The sequence below is a fragment of the Benincasa hispida genome, chromosome 5, assembly GCF_009727055.1.
Source record: "Benincasa hispida cultivar B227 chromosome 5, ASM972705v1, whole genome shotgun sequence".
Taxonomy (NCBI): Eukaryota; Viridiplantae; Streptophyta; class Magnoliopsida; order Cucurbitales; family Cucurbitaceae; genus Benincasa; species Benincasa hispida.
In genome coordinates this window covers 25,160,891-25,185,204 of record NC_052353.1, presented here as the reverse complement: position 1 = coordinate 25,185,204, position 24,314 = coordinate 25,160,891, and the positions used below count along the sequence as shown (strand labels likewise).

At 28.9% G+C, this 24,314-nt stretch overlaps 1 long non-coding RNA gene across 3 annotated transcripts; it reads left to right on the top strand.

Annotated features, from left to right (window-relative positions):
- The first annotated feature begins 1,202 nt into the window (after positions 1–1,202).
- Positions 1,203–4,267, top strand: LOC120078686. 3 transcript variants are annotated; one of them, XR_005482074.1, is made up of 2 exons: positions 1,203–1,333; positions 3,115–3,358. It is a non-coding gene; the product is annotated as an uncharacterized LOC120078686 (long non-coding RNA). The 3 variants fall into 3 exon arrangements; XR_005482072.1 differs by lacking the exon at positions 3,115–3,358 and adding an exon at positions 3,947–4,267 and having other exon boundaries at positions 1,214–1,812; XR_005482073.1 differs by having other exon boundaries at positions 1,214–1,812.
- Positions 4,268–24,314: the final 20,047 nt, after the last annotated feature.

Below are 24,314 nucleotides of genomic sequence, written 5' to 3'. Positions count from 1 at the left end.
TCATCTCCAATACATTTTTTATTCTAATGTGGTTAGATTTTCTTTCGTTTTTTAATTTAACACAATCAAGTGAATGGGGATTTGTACTTCCAATCTTTGAAAATGTAGTTAATGCCTTGACAAATAGAACAACACTTAGGTCAGCAATGTGGTTTGCATATTTACATTGAGGCCAAGTTTCTTATTTATTTAAGCCGACTATTTTAGGATAAAGGAAAGTTACTTGAGCAAGCTGGTTTAGTTTCTTCTTTTTTGTTGTCGTCCTACTTTCATTCATTTTAGAGCACGGTTTCATGCTTAATTGTTAAAATATCTCTATTTTCTACGAGAGGTGGTAGATTTGAATTCTCTTGAATTGATGTGATATTATATTCTAAAGTGAAAGTAACTAATTTATGAATAAATATTGGTTTCTTCATTTAAAAAAATTATATTTACAAGAAGTTATTTTCCAACTTGGAAAAACCTTTTTATTTTATTAATTTTTTTTTGTACAAAACGGAACTATTTTCAGGTTATTTTCTCTCTTATATGTATACTATTAGAAACAATTTTGAAGTTGTATTTTACGTAGAACATGTGAATACATATAGGTTAAGTTGTTAATGTTAACTAAAAAGGAGATTCGTCATCGGTCGTCACGCTCCTCCTCCTTTGTCGGCCATCACGTCTACAATTTCTCCATGGGAACGGGGCCCCGCATGGCCCTGTCCCGAACAGGGCGGGGATTCCCCGATTAGGTGGAAAATGGGAGAGAGAGTGTGGGAAGAAAATTCCCCGTGAGCTAAACGGGCATGGGACGGGGAATGCATTTTCCGTCTCCGCCCTCGCCTCATTCTCCATCCCCGCCTAATTAGCTTTTACATATTTATTTAGTATAGTTATCTAATGTTATGTTATTAATATTATTATATAAATATTACATTTAAATTTCAATGATTCTTTATTGGAAAAGATAATGAATATGTTTAAATTGAATATTTGAATTTAGATTATATATGTGAATAATTTGATTTATATTTATTTCTTTCCATTAAAAAATAATTAGCTTTTTTGGATAAAATTTGAATAATTTAACTTTAAATTTAAATTGAACCCTAATAACCAATTTAGTGAAAAAAATTAATCATTTAATTAAAATTTATTTGATTTAAATTAATTGACTTTTTAAAAATATATATATAACATAGAAAAATTGGGAAAAATTCCCCACGAAAATCTATCTCCTTGGAGAATTGTATTGGAATGAGGAATGAAATGAGTAGATGGAAAATGGCATCCCAAAATCACCCCATCACCGTAGACATCTCTAGTCACATCCCTAAACTCTAAGGTACGCTTTTTTTCCCTTTTGATTTTTCTTCATCGCCTCACTATTCTTTCAACAATACTCTGATCTCTATTTTCCCCTTGATTTTGCGAATGTTCAATCTAATTTTGATGCATGTTTGTGCTGGTGAGTTGATTTTGCGAATGTTCGACCTAATTTTGATGCATCTTTCCCATTGATTTTGCGAATGTTTCTCAGTCACGCTCGCCAAACCGCCCACCTTCCTCTTTTCCCAATACCCAATTGGTATAGACCCTTACATGTCGTGCTATAGAGACTTTTTTAATTTTCTTTTATTTGTTTATTTGTAGATCTTTTTTTCCCTCAGCTTAGTTTTTAATGAAAATTCTGCGATCAATTAGGAGCGTTGATTTTAGTTCTCAATCTATGATTTCTATAGCCAATCCGACTGCATTAGTTATCAGGAAATTGAATCAGATTGGATTGCGTAACTGAAGTTTGAAGCTTTGTTGCTAAGCTTGGTAAATCTCAGTCCAACTTTCTGTTTGTGTGGTTCCAATTTTTCCTTATATTTGTCTAAAAGATTAACTATCAGAGATATTGTTTAATTAATTAGCTAGTTATGTTTCATCGCTTCATAAATGGGATTGATTGGATGGTAGAGTTTGATCATAGGTATTGTTAATTCATTCTTTGGGCCGGATGATTTAACAGTATTCTCACAATGTATGATGCAATCTACAGATGTTTGCATTAGTTGTCCTTTATAGTTTGTTAACTTTATTTGAGCGTGGATAGATTGCCGAGGATTTCTTTTACTAGGGATAGATTAAGTTTTATATGAACTACTGGATTAAGAAGTCATTTGGAACACAAATTTTTGAAGGATAAGAGAAGCTACTGTTTTGAAAACATTAAGGTTAGGAAGATTGCCTATAAATCAATGTGGGTATTTGTAAATGGTAGTTCTATGACGTTCTATCAAAGTTAATTTATGGCATAGTAGGTGGTTGGTGGATAAGAATTCGTTATAGTTTTTAGAATTTGGCTCATAAGTCAAATTTGATGGAGAGAGATTTGTAAAGAAAGTGGAGAAAAAAACAACAATTTTCAAGTTATCAGAAGGGGGGTTGTATCATTCTTTTATATGATTAAACTAATGATTTCACTAGTTTATATTTGATTTTCTTACTCTGACTCCATTTCTTATATATTTGTGAGTGTCCCGACCAGATTGCACGCATCTCATAGGACAATAAAAAGTAATTGGTAGAATATATGTTAGAATCACTTCCTTTTTTTTATTTCTTTGTCTCCAATCATGCATCATAGGAGTATTTTCTGTAACTTCTTTTTATGTTGTTGAGCCTGTTATGGATGCATGTTTTCTTTTTTCTGTTTGAAGTTGAACAATTGTGGGTGGAATTGAACCATCGACAGATTGGTGCAACTTCTTTTTAGTTTTTACATATTGGTATGATCAAACTGATTTTGGATGGTACTTTTATGCTAGTTTCTTTGTAGGTACTCTGTTTTGGGTTCTTTCTTCAACCTTTTGGTGTTTTTCTTTTTTTAATCTCTCTCTCTGATTGTAGCTATATCAAATTTGTAAAGACAAAATGAATGAGTACCAAATTTGTCTCTATTGTTGGGGCATTTTCAATGATATTGTTAGCTTTCAATGTTGATTTTTGTATTTGGTTGCTTCTTTAAATACTTTGCTTGTGAGATTCTTGTTGTTTCGAATTGGGTTATCTGTGATTGAGGTTTGTTCATCATCATCATCATCTTCTTCTTCTTCCATGTTTATGTTTGGTGATTAGCCTCATACAAGACTCAGCAGGATAATTCAGCTGATGAGGTTTGCAGATTATTTTGATCGCATTCTCGGGCTTGAGTGCTACTCAATTTTCATGGGTGAAATTGTTTAGGGAGTCTTCGGTAGCTAAGATTGTTGATGTAATTATTGTTTGTGCTTAATCCTTTAGGTCCTTTGTAGTGGTGAAGAATAATCTTTACGCTAATTATTCTATTTCTATATCATATAGATGTATATTTGGTGTTATATGGATTTTCATGCTCTTATTGTTTTTGTTTTTTCAATAATTATTCATGGTTTTGATTGGATTGGTGGTCAGAATTTTAGGGGTAATTGTTTGTGCTTAATCCTTTAGGTCCCTTGGAGTGGTAAATGTTTCATAAGTTTCATTACCTCGTTGAGTTTATTTCTTTTTGTAAGTTTAATTTATGTTATGTATAAGATCTCATTCTATATATTAATTTCAAAATAAGTTGTCTTTAATATGATATTGGAACATGTGGCTTGTAAATAGTTTTGTTGGTGATAAGTTCATGGCTTTGTATTTTTAGTTTTGTCTTTGGTTTTGATATAAAATTTTTATTTCCATGCTTGGATTGTTAAAATGTTAAATTGCTTGTGGCTTAAATTGTTAAACTGTTCATAGCTACTATAGCCCAATTTTGTACTAGTGTCTTTTCTCTTATATTTGACAAGTTTAATTGTTTGGTTTCATAGGTTTCATGAAGTTGTTTGTGTTTATAAGTTTATAAATTTTCCTAAAGAAATGTAGAAGAAAATTTAAAATTTCTTTATTGGTAAAACATCATATTAAATCATCTATCCAACTTTTGCAGTAATGAAGAAAATGCACGTGTTTTTTGTAGGGAAAACCTCTCGTTGGTATGATGAGATTCAGTTGTGCGATTATTTTAATTTAGTTATGCGATTATTTTAGTTTTGATTTTCTTTTTGTTGGATGTATCTATGACCCTTCAAAGTAGACAATCAACTCTCTTGATCTTTAGACTTTAGAGCTTTATGTATATATTGGTCAATATAACTTATTGATAGGTTAGTTAAACAATTTGTCACTTTCTTTGTTGTGAATTAGTTAATTTTTGTGTTTGTTTAAAGTTGAGTTGTATATATAATAGCAATTAAGATTTTATTTTGTGCATGTACTGATAAAAGAAAAATATTATTGATTTGTCACGTGCGTAAACACAAAAATTGTATATGTTTTTTATTTTTTCAATAACAAAAACATAATAGACATTTATTAATGGAGAGTTATTGATAAAAAGTAGATGAAAACCAACATTAAAGATGATATTCAATGTCGATTGAAAACGGACATTGAAGATAGTATTCAATGTTGTTTGAAAGCTGACATTGAAGATAAGCAGCATTGAAATCTTGGTCATCTATAATATCAGCTTTAAATCGACATTAAAGACCTTTTATAACACGATCTTCAATGTCGGTTTTCAACTGGCATTGTACCCCTATAATGTCTGTTTTAAATTGACATTAAAGCTTAGTTTGTAGAAGTGTTCGCTTCACAAATGATTCCAATTGTTGTTTAAAAATTTTGAATAGGGAAAAATATTTGACCTACACGTGACAACAATAATAAATTTATTTGAGAAAGGAAAGAACATGGCCTACAAGGAAGAAAAAGAAAACCTATGCACAGTGTGGTACTTGCTACATGCACATCTATGCTTATGTTAGAGTAAAAGAGCATGGAGGCTTTAGAGTTTTAGAGTGAGAATTAGTTTACCTCACTTGAAACCATCATATTGTAGTGGTAGAGGGCTTAGATCACTCCAAATAGGGTTTCAAAGTTAAATTACGTTAACCTTAAAACTAGGGGTGTACATAGTCTGGGTTGGGTCGGGGAGAATTTTGTGGACCAACTCAAAAATTCGGATTAGCTAATAATGAATCCTATTAGTTCATTTTTGGAGGGTCAACCCAACCCAACCCAAAATTTTCGGGTTGGGCCGGTTCTATTACACGATGCGTGAAAAACAAAATGCTATACGATCGCTTACCCAAGGTATATGATCATCTACCCAATGCTATACGATCGCCTACCAAATGCTATACGATCGCTTACCAAATGTTACACGATCGCTGAGCTCGGCTACACGATCGCTTAGTGATTGTTTACCCAATGCTGTATGATCGTTTACCAAATGCTACACGATCGCTGAGTAACAAAATGCTATACGATCGCCTACCCAATACTATACGATCGCTTACCAAATGCTACACGATTGCTGAGCTCGGCTACACGATCGCTGAGCTCTGCTAGACGATCGTTGAGAAACAAAATGCTATACAATTGCATATCCAATGCTATATGATCGCCTACCCAATGCTATACGATCGTTGAGTAACAAAATGTTATACGATCGTCTACCCAATGCTATATGATCGCTTATCAAATGCTACACGATCGCTGAGCTCTACTACACGATCGCTAAGTAACAAAATGTTATACGATTGCCTACCCAAATGGCCCCTTAATCATTCTCTAATGAAGGATTTGATTTTATGTGGATCAATAAACCTTCATATTTAAAAAAGTAAACTAATTCTAAATATATTATATCAAATTAATTAATAAAAATTTAGTAATAAAGAACATGTAATCTATGTGAAGTTTTAGCATTGACATTAAAATACAACCACCATGAATTCAATATAAACTTCAAAAGAAACTTTCTCAAATAATACAATTCAAATGTTCAAGTTCAAAGTCTCTACTCAAACACACAAAGTTCAATAATAATCATCCCAAGTTCAATAAAAAGTCCAAATTTAATAATAACTATTGGTTTATTACATAAAATTCCAAATCATTCAAAAGCACCATGAGCATGAAGAATGACTTGAGTGAGTTTTATTCTTCATCTTTGATTCTTCGGTCTCTTCACTTCTCAATTCCTCAAAAAATTACAAATACATTAAACCAAGAAGTTCATTTATAAGTAATAATAATATTTGATTTTATGGTAGTAAAACTTACCACTAAAATCATCATTATACTCCAAATTCAATTCCTTATATCAAAACAACAGAGGAGGATGGACTCTGTACAAAACAAATCATGCAAAATTACGATTATATGGGTACTTTTCCATCATTTAAAGGTACGAGAATTAGGTGGTTTGTCCTTTTTCTTCTTCTTTATATGGGTACTTTTTACATTGATTTCTTAAGTGCTTTCATAAAGTACTAGTTCCACAAGTATTACTATCACATGCGTAATCTTTACCATAATAGTTACACTTGCACCTAGCTCCATCATTACTATTAGCACTTGCTTCCATTTTTGTGAAATGATCCCACACAGATGAGGTTGGTTTATTAGGTCTCTTTCGATTGGACTTGGGAGGTAGAGGTGGTATATTTTTAGGAGTTTGGCTAACATTAGGAAGGGGAGGAGGCATTTCATTATTACCGGTTCCACTTGCATTACCACTACTGCTGTCCATCTATAAAATAAATGAAACTAGTAAACAACTAATTACACCTATCTATACAATTAAAAAAAAAACAAACACTAACTTCTCAATTAACTCATAACAATAAACAAACAACTCATGTATAAAGATTAATCATTAATCAATCACACATAAACAAAAAAGTATATGTACACACTACACAATAAAAATTAAATTAGTTTACTCACAGGGAAGTTTGAAAATGGTGATTCAACAATGTCTGATTCCGTGTCCGTTGTGACGACTTTGAAGAATCTATCTAACTATTCTCAAGACACTACGAGATTAAAAAATTAATGTATTAATCTATCACAGTTAAACGGATGGCGTAAAGCTTGTAATTAAGGCTATATAACGTTTTGTATACATAAGTATCTGATTTGAAATGTCAACAAAATGTTATCTTTTCAAATGTCAACAAAATGATATTTGAACAAAATATATACAAAATAATAAAATGTAACAAATGTTATAAATTTACTTGCTTTATTGAAGAAAATACCCTTAATAATGTTGATGAGTCGTTCGTGAAGCTTGGAGTTGGAGCAGTAGGCAAGACGGAGACCGGATCTAATCTGACGAGGTGGAGACGTGAGGCGTGGGAGTCGAGCTACACGATTGTACTGCTACACGATAAGGACTTGGTGGGGTTACCAAATGCCTTATCATAGGTTTGAACGATAGGCTTAAGGTTACCAAAATGTCTTATCGTACTGCTACACGATCGCTGAGTCGACTGGGATGGCATGGGAGCAGTGATGGCGAGGGGAGCGACGATGGAAGCAGCGAGGATTTCGTTTCAAGTGCAGCGAGGGTTTCGTTTTTGTTTCAACTTTCAAGTGCGATCTGTTTCAACTTCAGGTGCGGCGAGGGTTTCGTTTCAATTTCAAGAGCGGGCGCGGTTTTTTTTATATATGTTTTATTTCATTATATATATATACATACATATATATATATATTTGGGTCCGATCGGGTTCGGTCGACCCGACCCTGAAATGGGGTAATCCGAGACTCGACCTGAATTTAATATTTTTTAAAATTTTTAACCCAACCCTTGCGGTTTGGGTTGGGTAGTCCGGTTGGTCAGTTTACCGGATTTTTTGAACACCCCTACTTAAAACTCATTGGTAAAAAATACACAGAGCATGCCCCATTAGGTACTTTGCTGGTCGACCTTAGTGGACCCAAGCTCTCCCTCCCTCTCGGTCCATAATTTTGGTTTTAGGACGTTATCTTTGACCCAAGTCTCGTTAATTTCTTGTCTCTATAACTTTTGGTCCTATTTGAGGCTAATTATGTACCTCTTGATCCAAAATAAGCAATAACATTAGTTAATTACATAATAATATAAGACTTGATGAAACTAACCACCGATTAATTCACATAATGTGAGAATAAATGCGGTCACAAGAGAGTTGGCCACCCAAATAAGATGAAAGCAAAATACCAATAAAGAAAATGGTCTAAAATGTATTTTATCCACCGTCATCAAATTTTTTAAAGATAGAAATCGAATAATCTTTTCAAAACCATCATTATAAAGGCTGAAGGTCATGAATTTATGGAGTGGCCAATGTCAAACACTATACATGGTATTATTATTTTACAATAGGATGAGGACTTTGATCATAAATAATGGTTGCATTTACTCATTTTATAGGCCTTTTTTTGTGTGGGTAAGCATTCATTATAATGTTATAGTATACATTCTCGCAAGTACGTGCTATGATGGATTGTTTTAATCTCCCACTTTCTTCTCTTAAACGGAAGATTGTGAAGCCTCTCGAAATTCTATTTACCATAGTTAGATGTCCTCTATGCTTCCTAAAAATTTTTTATTATGGTTAATTCGTAGTTTAATAAAAAAAAAAATAAAAAAAAAATTTAAGGTTTTATATCAATATTATTTAGTACAAGAAGCAAGTAGTAACCAACCACGTGGGTTGAGCTTTAAATTCTTCGAAATTTGCAGTATTTTAAGGGTCAAATGTCGGGGTTGACCGAGTGAGCGTTTACTCATCAAAATATCTCAAATTCATTCAACCATCTCAATTTCCTCCAATCATAATCAAAACTTGGATCTCATCCACAAGCTCTAAAGTCCAACCCTATACAATTTTATAATAAATAAAAGAAAATTGTTTATTTGGATTAAACTACACTTTTTCTTCAATTATTGTAGTTTGTGTGGGGTTTCTTCATCAAACTTTAAACCTACGGGTATTAGGTTTCTTTTATGCTTTTATTTTATTTATTTCCATTTTAAAATGGACGAGGGTTTTGAGTGTGAGTTGGGGAAAAAATTCAAGTTTCACAAATATGTAAAGTCAGGTTTATGACTATTTAGATCTCATTTAGTAACTATTTAATTTTTTATTATTTGTTTTTGAAATTAAGATTATTATTCAACTATATCTTCATGTATTAGTTTCTATGTTTTGTTGGGTTCATTTTAGGAATATTGTCAAAACCAATGTCAAAATTTGAAAACTAGATGAAGTTTTCAAAAATTTATTTTTCTTTTTTTAAAAAAAAATTGTTAAGAATTCATATGTTATACGTAGGAAATTAAAACCGTGAGAAAGAAATTATGAGAAAACGAGTACAATTTTCATAAATTCAGCTTCTACCGATGCTTTTCAAAAACCAACTTGTTTTTTAATTAAAAATAGTTGTTTCTAAAGTTTTTTTTTTTTTTTTTTTTTTTTTTTTTTTTTGAATGTAGCTAAGAGTTCGGATGTTTCTTTAAGAAATGTAAAAATTAAAGTATAATTGAAGAATATATTTTTTAAATAGAAAACTAAAAATAAAATTGTTACAAAAGAGCCTAAATTTTTACACAAATTGGTTTGTTTCTATTTTAGAGTTTGATATGTAGTCTAAATAATATAAACCGAAAACTTTTGTCCGATAATCATTTGCTATTTTATTTTTTAAATTACATTTATAAACAATACTTTTATTTATGGGTTTCTTTATTTTGTTATAGGGTTGTTTTAAAATCAAGTTTTGAAATCTAAAACATATTACATCTAACAAAAAAAAAAAAAAAATGGAATGGTTTAATTGTAAATTTCTCAACTTTGATATTTTTTTTATTTGGTTCCTAAACTTTTAAAACTAAAAATTTAGCCTATGAGCTTTTAAATTTTTTTAGATTAAACATTATATCTATCTATTAGACACAAAATTGAAAGTTTATAATTTTGATTTGACATAAAATCTAAATTTATATCTAATAGAAAAATTACTTTTTTTAAAATAAAAATTGAGTTTGTTAGGGTTCTATTAGATGCAATGAAACTTTCAAAGGTTTATTAGACATAAAAGTTAGATGTTTACATGTAATAAAAGAAAAAAATGTTAGATGCTTAGGAGCTAACTAGAACACTTTGAAAGTTGAGGGACTAAATAATTAAATATACAAACTTCAACTTTTTTTTTTTTTTTTTTTTAAGTAAAGACCAATTAGGACAAACTTCAATTTTTTTTTTTTTGGTCAACGTGTGTGAAGGTGAAAATTTGATCGATCATGTGATTAGAGGTTCAAATTCTCACCTTCACATTGTTGACAAATCAAAAGCAAAACAAAAATATTATAAACCTTTTTAAGAGGTGATGTCAAAATTTTCATAGGAGATCAGAAAAATTTTAGATTTTATTCTTTTTGAAATATATAGGGCAAGCTATCTTTTTAACATACTTTTGTTAGTTTTTGAGTTTTTAAAAATAAGTGCATAAGTTTTCAAAATATGTCTTTTTAGTCCCAAATTTTTAGAATAGGTTTAAAAGGTTTATCAATATTTTTTATTTTCATTTTATATAATTATTTAAAATTTTAAATTATAAAAATATGTTTAAAAATAATTTTAGAAAGAAGAAGTAATTCAAAAAGAATCTAACTTAAAATGACGCTAACAAATTACTCCATGAACCTTTTAAACATATTTTAAAAAATTCAGGGACTAAATAGGTACATTTCGAAAACTTAAGAACCAAATGAACATATTATTAAAAACTCGAGATTAGACATGTATGTTTTGACAACCCAAGAATGGAACAGACATTTTTTTCAAATCTCGAGACTAAAAAGGTAATTTTTCCAATTATATATTGGTTAAATTACAAATTTAAAACTTCATTACTAAGCTTTCAAATTTGTGACTATTTAGTCCTTAAATTTTCACATTTGTGTTTATTTAGTCTCTAAACTTTCAATAATTTTGGGTCTAGTAGGTATCTAGTTTTAAAAGTATCTTTGTCAATAAACTTTCAATTATCTGTCCAACAAAATCCTCAATTTTTAATTTCATATCAATACATCATGGACCTATTCAACCTTTTTTAAATTCATAGTCACAAAACTAAAGCTCCAAAAATTATTAAGTACAAAATAATATGTCTACAACGGATTTTGTAAATGATTGAATTTTATGTTATATGATATTCGAAAAATTAATGTGTCAAAAACTAAAATATTTGTGTAAACACTTTTTTACACAAAATTTACGGTCTTATCTTGAGAAATTAAACTCAAGCCTTTTAAAACATGGATACCAACATAGAGTTTAGGATGCCTTTTTAAATCTATATTAAAATGAATCATTATTCTTATAAGGACCTTGAAAGAATTTAATTTATTGATGGCAAAATTTGAATAGAGGGAAACGCTCCTAACCTTTATCTGACTTGACGATGAATTCATATTTTGAAAAAAAAAAAGGTGGCATGCAAAATCATGAAAACCTACACAATAGCAACACATACTTCGATAGTTAAGTCATAGAAAACAAAAAATGCAAGAAGCAAAGAATCTTCTATAAGAGTTATAATAGTATATTTATAAGAGGGTTTGACCTAAATCTCTTCTCATTTTTTCCATGGACAAAGATAATAGTAGAACCAAACCGAACTCATCATGAATAATCTAGGCATGCCCCATTAGAAAAATTGGGCACCTCAACCTTGGCCGATCGAGATGGGGATTAGGCCACAACCCAACTTCCTTCTTTTTATGGCTCTACTCTTTTTCATTTGTCTATTTTGTCTAAAATTTCTCATAATAAAATTAGTCTGAGTATTTTTTTTAAAAAAAAAACGTCTTCTATTTGAAGTCGAAGAGTTTAAATTTTAACCAAATACCATTAATTTTCTTGCATAAAGATTAAAATAGGTAATTACAATGGATAACATTCTTAGAGATAATAAATAAGTGTATAACAACATTTTTAAAAAAATTACAAATATAGTAAAGTCTATAGCAATATACTTCTATCGACGATAGACTCTTACCAATAATATGATTTATCACTGATAGACTATCTAAATTTTATTATATTTATAATTTTTTTACATTATATTACATCTACTACTATTATATTTATATTTATAACTGTCTCTAAAAAAAATAAAGTAAAACAGAAATAAAATTATTAAAGTTGGAACAAGAAATCAAAAGATGAAATAATTGGCGGGAAGAGGTGTCGGGCGTTAGGAAAGTGAAGAGAATCAAATAACTGATGTATAAAAAAAAACGTGTGAAACAAAAACTTAAATCAAATTATTCCGTTAAGGGCCAACGGGATTTTGATGGGGTTAAGACCTAAAAATTCGTATTGAACACGCTGGTGAAACGGGAGCACACGCCGCTGACGTGGCGCTCTGTTTAAAAAGGCTTACGGTCCACCCTGTCATTTTGCCGACATAACTTGCTCTTCCTTCTACTATTATTATTGCAACTAATTTATTAAATGCCCACCACTTCCCTCTTCAAATCTTTCCCCATCCCCCTTGCTTTTATTTCAACTTATTTTTCAATCTTTTATTATAGTGCTCCAGTTTAAAATTTAAATTTAAATTTCTTATATTTTTTTTAAAAATCATACATCGTGTAAATATCAAATTAGAATAACATCAACTAGAGTATACATCAAATCAACCAAAACCAACCGAATTAAGGTCGGTTTCGGTTGGTTGATTTTCGATTTTTCTAAAAAAAATATTGAAAACCGACCGATCGATGGACGTGTATATATATAATTTTTTTTAAAAAAATAAGTATAAAAACAAGCCATTTCCACCAACCCAAGCTCAGGCCTACTATTTTAGTATTGATTTATCATTATTTTTTATGTTGCCTAATTTTCAAACCCATTATGATTTATTTAAATTTTTCATAAAAAAAAGATTGATTTAAAATTAAAGAAATTGCTAATTTTATTAACCTAACAATAACACATTATCAATTCATCTTTCCGACCGGCCGACCCGATCGATGGTCAGGCGAATTTCACACTCTTTTTTTGATCGATTTTCAGTGTTGGTTTTCTTCCAAAATCGACACCGACCGGTCGATGTACACTCCTAACATCGAGTGACTCATGAAATGAGAAAGAAAAATTCTTATAAATAGAAAAATCTTAAAAATATTTACATTCTATAGCAAAAAATTTCAAAAGTACTTTATATTTTTAGAACTTTTTACTATAAAATGTAAATATTTTTAAATATTTTTTATATTTAAAAAGATTTCAATGAGAAATCTATTTTGAGTATTTAACTTGATTGTATTTAATGAAATGATTCTAATGATTAAGTTAGGTGAAGAAAGACAAATTTAGAATGGAAATTAAAATTGGGTAAGTGTCTTTATTGTAAATACTATTGAAGTAGTGACCATGTATGTTGGGAACCAAAAAGACTCAAATAGCATACTATATAAGACAATATAATTTCATGAGTGTATGTATATAGGTTGATCTTAGGGTTATTTATATACATTCTTAAGATTAAGAGGGTGTTTTTTTTTTCAATGGGCTGTTTTACAAAATGGAAAGTCATGGTTCCATAATTAATACTTGCTCTCAATATATCTATTAAGCAACTCAAATATAACTATTCTTTAGTTTTTTACTTACATATAATTCTTTTTAAGAGTATAAGGTGAACATAATTCAACGATCATATGAGAATATTTGATCAAGAGATTTGTAGTTCGAATTCTTAATCTCTATTGTACTAGAAAAAAGTAAGAGGACGAGAATTGAATCTTTGACTACAAGAAAAGGAATAATGCGTTATCACTAAACAATACTCACTTTGAAATTAATTATTAAACTTATTCCATCTAGATTTTTTTAAAAAAGATGATGGAATGCTATGAAGCACAGACACAGATACGGTTACACAATACGGATACGATCGGATACAGCGATTCGTCAATTTATAAAAAAAACTAAGATACGAATACGTCTAAGGATGCATCATTTTATATATATATATTTTTTAATATATATATTTCTAAAAAACAAGGATATTAATATGTTGAAGATATATTTTCTTTTTCTTTAAAAAAATCTAAGATATAGATAAATTTTATACAAGTTAATAACAATAACAGAAAATAGAATACAAACACTGAAATACAATATAAAAAAAGTAACATCTAAGATGTTAAAGTACAACAGTTAATAAAAATGCAATAGAAAAGTAACTCATATTGCGAAGAAGAAGAATGAGAAGATTAGAGGGAGAAAGTATGAAGATAAACGAAGAACTTCTTCATTAAATTGTTGAAGATATCCAAATATATTTTGGTTGACTTTGTGGGGACACAAATGTGAAGATGGAGATTAAATGATTCTAGTCTAAGAATTGGTCCGTTATCTATTTTTTTTCCTTTTAGTTTTAAACTCGAGGAGTGAGCTTTTTAAATAGGTTGTCTAGTTTTAGATTGGGAAAAATTAGATGAGTTGCTTGTCTTATTTCTTTAAAAAAAGAAATAAGCGTAGAAATAGATATGTCAAATCGCATGTCAGATACGTATCTAGGAAGTATCGATATCTGATACGTGTTTGATACGGATTATTTGTCTTACATGAAATATCTATACTTCATAGATGGAATGTTAAAGATTTTGAATATATAAAGGAGGGATCAGTTGTGAAAAGTTGTGAATTAAAAAATTGGGGGAGGAATTAAAACTTGGTCAAGCCAAGGGATTGCCTCTGGTTGTAGTGGGTGATATGAATTGATGTTGGCATTTATTGGCTTTTTGTGAGGACTAGACTTGGTCATGGAGATGACACTTAACAATCAGATGTTGATGTTTAGGAAAGGATACCACTTTATTATTGATTTCTTGAGATTTAATCAAAATTAAAGAAAGATAAGATTTGATTACCAAATGATTCTGTATTTACTCGGAGTTTTTGTAATTTGTCTTTATGATTTTCACTTTTCTTAAATAAATATGTCAATTCATTGTTGAATTTTAAATTTTAAATTGTATTCCTAAAAACTACTTTTTTTAGGTCTAATATGATGATAACCCATTCTATTTGTTGTGTTTGGCTTTTGAAAACTAATTACTAGAAAATACTACTTATATTTATTGGTTTCCTTATTTCGTGTTGTCTACTTTCTAGGAGTGTTTTGAAAAATAAGTCAATTTTTTAAGACTAAAAAAAATAATTTTTAAAATCGTTTGATAATCATTTAGGCTTTGTGTGGTATCATATCGTTTTTTATTTTTTATTTTTGAAAATTAGTCTTATGACCCCTCCTTCCACTTTTAAATTACATGCTTTGTTATATACTTTTTATCAATATTTCGAAAACCAATTAAATTTTGAAAGCTATATATATAAATAAAAAAAAAAGTTTTTAAAAACTTGTTTTTGAATTTATAAATAGCTGAGAATTCAACTCTTATGTCTTATTCTTAAAAGGATGCAAATCAGTGTAAGAAATTTAGAGAAAATAAGCTTAGTTTCAAAAAAACCAAAAAGAAATTCAGAGAAAATAAGCTTAGTTTCAAAAAAACCAAAAACTAAAAACGAAATGTTTACCAAATGGGACCTTGATTTTTAGTTTCTGATTCTTTAAAGTTGTGTTTGTTTCCTCCTACTTTCTTACTCATATTGTTTATATTTCTTATGTAAATATTTAAATTGTTAACTTTCAAATTTTGAAAACTACTTCATTTAGTTTTTAAATTTTGATTTAAAAATCACTTCTAATAGGTAAACAACAAATCATAGAAACCAACGGATATAAGTAATGTTTATAGACTTAATATTTAAATTCAATTTTTTTTGTTTATTGTAGGATGTGATAAAAAAAAAACAAGTGGATGTATTATTATGAAATTAATTATATATATAAAACAAAAAAGTAGTTAACTCAACTTAAATGTGTAATTTAATAAAGGAAAGGTGTGAATTGAAATCTATAATATACATTCTCCCATGCATTCATTCTATAAAAACATAAACCTACAACCATCCAATTTTGATTTAAAAATGTTCACAATTGTTAAATAATTAAAATAAAAAAAAAATGAGAATGCCACGTACTGAAATTTCAAGACAATTTAATAAGATTGGCCATCCAAAAATATTATCTTAAATTTCCTTTAAACACACGACTTTGTACCAACCAAACTTTTATGACACACAACCATTCTTCAAAACCTTCATTTTATTCACAAATTACTAATAAAATTATTCTGTTCTTCCTTTGTGAAATTGTACCATCCATGTTTTTAAAAATAAAAAATAAAAAAATGGAAAATCCATGGATGCATATTTTCCTTTTAAGTACAAATTGGAGTTTGGTCAACAATACGTATAGATGTCAGTTGAATTAAGTTTTTGTTGGTCATCGATACATCTATTCATCTACATTTTGTCCTTGATGGAAGTAAGTTTACATTGAATAAATAAAAAGTACTTTGATGAATTTGTTTTCATTGTTTCCGTGAGACAATTTTTTTCTTTATAAGATGTTAGAAAATAGTGAAAGTGAATGCACATAGAGAAATTGTTAAGGTTCCCTTTCTACAATAATTTTGATGACCTAAAATTTCAACGTCTTTTTTTGAGATATATTGATTCTCATACAACGACTACTAACGTACAATCTTATTAAAATATATGTATGTTCTAAGGTACATTGATGCTTCCATTATTCTCGTTTTCCTTCTTATTATAGCTTATACACCTTGAATGAAAGGGATAATTTTAGAGATTCAGGAAAATAAGAGAGTATCTAAAGAAGAAAGGGGAAAAAAAAGGAAAATAAGGAAGTGTTAGGTCATCGATTGAAGGAGAGAAGAGAGAGGAAATGAAAGCTAATGGAGGTGAAATTTCATGTAGATAAACCATATTTTGGTCCATACTAACCTCCATGTCATTTTTAATTTTTTATGGTTAAGGATACTATGTAAGTTGTAAACGTTCACAGACGATGTTCTTCAAGCAAAATACTTATCAATTCCATATATATACCGACGATCAAGGTATTTTTGAAACTTCTTAAAAAATGTATGTATCTTTCGAAAGTTAAACAAATTTTTTTAAATAAAGTACAAGGTTCAAAGACATATTTTTTTATAATTTTGTTTGTTTTAACGTTGACCGACAATGAGAAAAATTTTAAAAAATATTAATATATAAAGAAACTTAAATGGAGACTTTTTAAAAAATAGCAATTAAAATGGTAGGTTTTGTTGAAAAAATATTTGGATGCATTCCATGCTACACCCATCGTTTTTGCAGCTCATTTAATTATCCAATTATTGTTAGTCAAATAACAAACTTTAAGGGAAAAAAAAAGAAGAAAAACAGAGAGAAACTTTCTGAACATTTTTCTACTAGGATGGTTGTGCACAATTATTGGTCTATTTTGCTACATAAAAACATGAAAATTCAACCATAGTTTATTGTAAACCTATATATTGAATTTGAATATTGTTTAATGAAAATCTCTTGCAACACATCAAGTCTACAAGTGCTACTCACATGCATCTTCCTAGAATCATGGGGTATATCTGTCTTGCACTATAGTGTCCAAATACATGTAATTACCAACATTTAGGGGTCATTTGTTTTTTAAAATGTAGATAATCGTAATCTTAGATGTCTAAAATTATATATATTAGAATATAGATGTCTGACATCATTTGAGAATATTTTGATAACTTTGTTTGTTTCGTACGATTTCTACTCGAGAATGTATTAAAATTACATAAATTTTCAAGAATGCTCTTATGACTATTTGGTATTTTATAATTAATTTGATATAATTTGAACTTATATAACATGTTTGTTTTTATCAATTTGAATTTATTTTAAAATTAATACAATTTATATTCTTTTTATATGTTATTTTTCTCAACAAAATAATATATCATAATTTAAGATTTTTTATAAAATAAATATTAATTTAAATTTAAATTTGAATATATTGCTAAAAAGTAATAAGAATTATGATATAACTAAAAATATATGATATACATGGTTGATAGTATTTATTTTAATTATATAATGTAAATTAAGATTAATATATATATAGAATTAAATAAAAAGGAATGACAAAAAAGTAAAATAGAAATTCCCTCAAATCGGGAATCCAGAAAATCCATGTTTCAAGAAGGCATCCAAAACTCTCTAAATGCTCTCCATTCGAGCATCCTAGGATGCCCATAAATCTTTAGATGTCGGGGCATATCACAATACTGCAAAACAAATATGATAATCCAGATGCACATTTCATGGGAATCTTGGATGCATATCACAAGACCGCAAAACAAATGGCTCTTTAACGTTTAAATTCTATTTTAGTTCTTGAACTTTGAATCTTATTCTATATTAGTATCTAAATTTTTTTTAAAAAAATCTTTTTAGTTCCTAGACTTTTAAAAAGTGTATTTTAATCTCTACTATTAAAATTATATTAACTCTTCAACTGAATTGTGAGGGAGCTTGTATTTTTAGATGATTATGCTCTAGATGTATTCAGCACAATGAAGTTGAAGTAAAATGCCAACAACCAACACGCCAAAATACAAGGACCAAAACGTTGAACTAAAAACGCCTTTTAAATTCTCTTTCTTTGTCACCTTATTCAAAATTGAAACTCTAAATTTTTTAGCGTAATTAACTTATTTGGTAGCCTAGTTATCCAAAAATAAAAATCACTTTGCCATTTTGTTAAAGAATTAATAAAATTTTAATATAGCAAGGACAAAAAAAAATAGTAATTTTTAAAAGTCCAGGGACTAAAGCGAACAATTTTAGAAGTTAGAGACCAAAATAAAATGATATTCAAAATTCAAGGATTAAAACGAATATTTTTAAAAGTTTAGAGACTAAAATAGAACATTTTAGGTCAAAATAAGATTTAACCCTATATTTAAACCTAAATTTTAAAATGGAGTTTTTTCTTTAAAAAAAAAACAATGCTCCTCTATTCTAATAATTAATACGTATATAAAAGGCCATATAACTATTCAATCAATCAACAAGATATAAGTGGTTTACATTTAACATAGAGTTAATAGAAACGTCAACTAAACTTAGCTCAATCTATTTAAATATCAGAGATCCAAATCTCTAGTCTAATATATATGTGTACCTTTATTTTAATATATAATTTGAAGTTGAAAGGAGACTCTCTAGAGGTGTTCAAAAAATTCGATGACTCGAAAAAACCGATCAATCCAATCCAACCCGTGCGGTTTGAGTTGGATTATCAACTCATTTGAATTGAATTGGGTTCAAATAAATGAAATTTTTTTGGGTTTGGTTAATATAGCCCAAACTAACCCGAACCAACCCAAATTTATTATTAACTTTAAAATATATTTTTTCATTACTTATAATGCAATTATTTATACATATATTGATTTTATTTTTATTTAATGTCAATATATTTTTTTAATAATTTATTCTTCAACAACTTTTAAAAGTAGTTCTTTAGAAAGAAAACTTTCACTATATAAATTAAAATTGAATTGTTAATCTTAATTCAATATATTATAAAATAATTAAATTAGATTTTTACATATTTACATTTTACTTCTTTTTAGAACAAAATTTTAAATAAATGACTCGATTAATCCGAACCAACCTAATCCAAATATTTCATGATTGGGTTGGATTGAGTTCATTTTTTAATAAGGGTTATTTGGGTTGAAAAACTTTACAATCCGAATAATTGAGTTAGATCTCAAAAGTCTTTCAATTCAACCCAACCCAGGAACACCCTATTCTCCGTAGAAGGTTATGCATCTCAACAGTTGGATTTTTTGTTTTTTTTTTTAAAACATCAAAATCCAAGACTTTTTCTTATAAAATATTTGAGTTGGGTTATAATTTCAAGTAATCAAATAATGAAGGTGTGATGTGATATGTAACAAAAACATTGGCTTAATTATTTCATTTATTCTTATAAAATCAATATCTCTTTTGCTTTAAAGTGATGATTTTGACAAATGCTTTTAAAGTGATTTGATAAATGGAAAGGAATGTGTGGCCATAATGTGTTAATGGCATTTATTTATTAGTGTAAAGTTTGGCTAAATTATTAAAATGATGAAAAGTTGTGTTGATTGAGTTTGTGGAACTCTATCCAAATGGTCGGTTAGTGTAAATTGTTGATATTCTAGCTCTCTATAATAATGGTTGCTAATCACATAATTAGTTCAACATGACTTCAATATTCTTGTTTTATAGTGCATATTTATAAAATGTAACAACTATATTTCAATTTATGTTTTGATTTTTGAATTTTTTTTTATATTTCATTTCATTTTTTGCTTTTTAAGTTTTAGAATATGATTTTTTTTTTTTTTTAATGAAAAGTAAAATTTAAAAGTTTTATGAGAGATAAACTTATTGTTTGTTTTTTGAAATATAACTTTTTTGAGTTATCTACATCTCATGAGGGTATAGTCTCTAATGATAAGAACATTGGGTAAAGCTTCAACCAAGAATGGAAAAAGAATGCTATCTGATAAGTACTTGGAGTGCTTATAGTAAATGCTCCATTTTTAGAACAATAATGAAGGAAAGGGTTTCAAAGACTCTTCAATGCCTAGAGGAGAATTTAATTTACTATAAACATTTTGGACGAGGAACAAGAGTCCACACCTTCATCAGACAGAGTTAAAACATGATTTTTATTTTATCATTTGAGATAATTTAGACATTTAGACTGCTAACCATATTCTTCACATTTCCTGCAACGAAAAGATTTACTTTTACTTTGACCAAAACTACCAGACTTATCAACATCCTTCTTCCGACTTTAGGGTATGTACAGCTTGGAAGATGTTATTTTGCTTTCTTTAATATGTTGTGGCACATAACTCTCATACCTCTTTTCCAAACACTTCAAGACTTTATTAAATTGTTTGGAGTAATCCATGGCGAGCCTTCGATCTGATCTGCCCCTAGCTCTATAATCCACTCGTCTTCCCTAATCCTATCAAGAGAGAAAATTAAAGAAATAACCTTAAATCTTAGTGTCTTGCAATGATATTTAGTCTATAAGAGATTCTTCTGACTTTCCAAATTTACTATCAGACTAATAATTCATTGAGAATTGTAGAGCAATCCCTTTATTCCGCTCTTGTCTAGTTTGCCATTAAGAGTCATCTAAAAAGTGAGTAGAGAGACAAATAGTTCATTAATGTTCATGGTTGCAATATCATGTGCTTCTTCTAGGGTAATCACATTCATATCAAGTAAACAAACATTAAAACTAGCTATTGTTTCGTCTTCGAGCATTTTTAAACTTTCAAACTTGCAAGTTAACAACTTGATTCTAGACATTTTGACTTTTGAAGTTCCCTTACGAGCTACAACTAAAATGTTCCATGCTTCCTTTGCAGAAACATATATGTTAATCACTGAAAAATATTATTGTCGATACCATTAAAGATAGCATTGAGAGCACGAGATTTCTTAGAGATACTTCATCCTCAGCTTCAGTACATTCAATTTTTTGTTTGGGAGTATTTTTACCATTTTCACCCGCAGTCTGCGGAGGAGTCCATCTAGTTACAACTGATTTCCAAGCCTTGTTGTCAATAGACATCAAGAAGGATGTCATTCTAGTCTTCTTTCATTCCTTCTATTTGATGAAGTATGGATCGAAACACTAGAAGTAATGGTGACCCACTTTCATCCCAATTGAAAGAAGGATTATATGACACACAATATAATTTGTTCCGCACAATGCTATAGCTATCTAAAGAACAAATAAAAATACTAAAAGACATAACACAAGGTTTGGTTATCCAATTTGCTATATTTATAAATATTTTCAACAGTTTTGCTATATAAAATGACTTTTGAATAAATAATTAGACATGAATTATTTAAAAATGACTTTAAAGTGGCTAACAAAAGACCTTTCAAATATAATATGCTTAAACACTTAAGAATCGTTTGATAATGTTCTTGTTGCCTGTTTCTTATTTCATGATCTCGTATCTCATTTCTTAAGTAGCAATTTTATTTGACAAACATTCACGTTTTTTGTTTCTAAATTTTAAGAAATATTTTTTTTTAAAAAAATCAAATTTGAGAAACAATAAAATAATTGGTTTGTCATTATTTTTTTCTCATTTTCATACATATGTACCCATATTTCTATCCCTACACTGATTCCCTCTTCCAAGCCTATCGTTTTTCTCCCTCATCTCTCCTTTTTCTCTCTCTTCTATCTCTCTCATATTCTAACTTTTTTTACTTTTAATACTCCATTATGCTTTTCATGTTTTCCTTCATTTTTTCCCTTTTTTTTTATCTCCTTTCTTTTCTTTTTAATATTTCTAATATTTTTTATTTTCATCAACGAGTCTTTGGTTATTATTTACTTTTGAAATCTCTATTATTTGTCCTCAATTTTGGTAGAATTTTGATTCCTTTTATTAAATAAGTTAATTAAGTGATATTTATGTGTATCATTAATTTTTTTCTTTCTCATTTTTTAGATTTTAGTTATGTGTATGATTAGCTAATGAAAAATACATATTAATTAATGATCATTGGAAATTTAATTTAAGCAATTTGTCAGATAATCTATAGATTAGTATAATTTGAACTAACTCATGTTATTGGACATCATTTAATATGAATTGATTGAAGTTAGAGATTACATTATGGATCAAATTTGAACAATATCCAAATGATAGATTTAATGATAATATATTTTTTTTTGCTTTGGGTCTAAACTTTTATTAAATACTTGAACTTTTTTAATAGTTTTATGTTTGCTTTGTATTGTGTGAACACTAACCGACCTACTCGAGTAAGAAAGAGAAAACAAAGTCATATAACCCAATTATTAATTATTATTAATGAAAGCAATCTGAAGATAATTTAATGGTTTTATAAATTTTTACCTTCTAAAATAACGAGAGAAAAGAATTAAATGCAAAATTAACATAATATTAGAAAGAGAAATACTGAAATCGAATGAATAGTAACATTTTTTTTTTTTAATTAATATGAGTGGTTTTCATGTTTTCTTCTTCATCTACTTTTCTCTATCTTAGGAAGAATTATGTGATAAATTTATTTTTTACATTATATAAAATTTTGATAGATAGGAAAAATGTTAAAACTATTTACAGAAATAGCAAAGAAAAAAAACACGGATAGACATTGATAAACTTCTATCAACCTCTATCAATGATAGACTTGTATCAATTTTTATCATTGATGGTATCAATGATAGACTTCTATCAGTTTCTATAACTGATAGACATTGATAGACTTCCATCAGCCTCTATCAATGATAGACTTCTATTTGTTTCTATCACTGATAGAAACTGAGAGAATTCTATGAGCATCTATTAGTGATAGACTTGTATTAGTTTATATCACTAGTAGATGTTGATATACTTCTATCAGCATCTAAGCATCTATGTGTGATAGACTTGTATGAGTTTCTAGCACTGATAGATGCTGATTACAATGTCTATCACAACTATAATTAAATTTTGCTAAATAATTTTCCTTATTTTTCTATTTTTGAAAATCCATATATATAAGGTACACAATGGGTTTTGGTAGTCAGATTTAAGGAGTCCCCACATAAAAATAGGAAACCCGATTGTATACGATTACAAAGTTGTATATAGTATGTAGGAAATTTCAATACACCATCGATTCAAGATTTGTTCACTGTAAAATTAAATCTGAACTAAGAATCCCAAACAGTACACAACACAACTAGCAAAATAAATTGAAAGCGATAAAAACAAACGAACACAAGGATATATAGTGGTTTGACCAATTTGGTCTATATCTATTTTGAGAACCAACTTGGAATAATTTTATTAAGAGCAATGGAGATTGCAAATTACAGAAAATCAACAAAATCAACAATTTGTAATTTTAGAATGAAAACACGATTAATCTGCCTCTTCACCGAGACTAATTGCTGAGCAAAACATCGCCAAACCCAACTATACTGCCAACCAAAAACATCCACTGATACCGAGAGATTCGCAGACAATATCGCCTCTGAAATCGAGACCCATCCGCTGAAAACAGTACCTGAAACTAGAATCAATCTTCCTGAAATTAACCACACTGGAAACTCACTCATCGAACACGAATCGGAACCGATGCGCCTGCACTAGACCGGACCAGATAGTACCTCCACGACTTCGAACCCCAATGTCTTCAACTTTTAATCTGCGAGCAAGACCATCGATGCCAATCTCTCTCTCTTACACGACTGCAATTATAAGTTCTTTTTTTTTTCCTCAAATAGTGTTCTCATATGCAGTTGCTCAATGTCTTCCCTCTCTATGGATTTTACACAATGGAACCCTAATAAGAAGAATATTCAATTAATTACAAAAATGCCATCAGCCCATATTTACAAAACTGCCATTGGGTCTTTA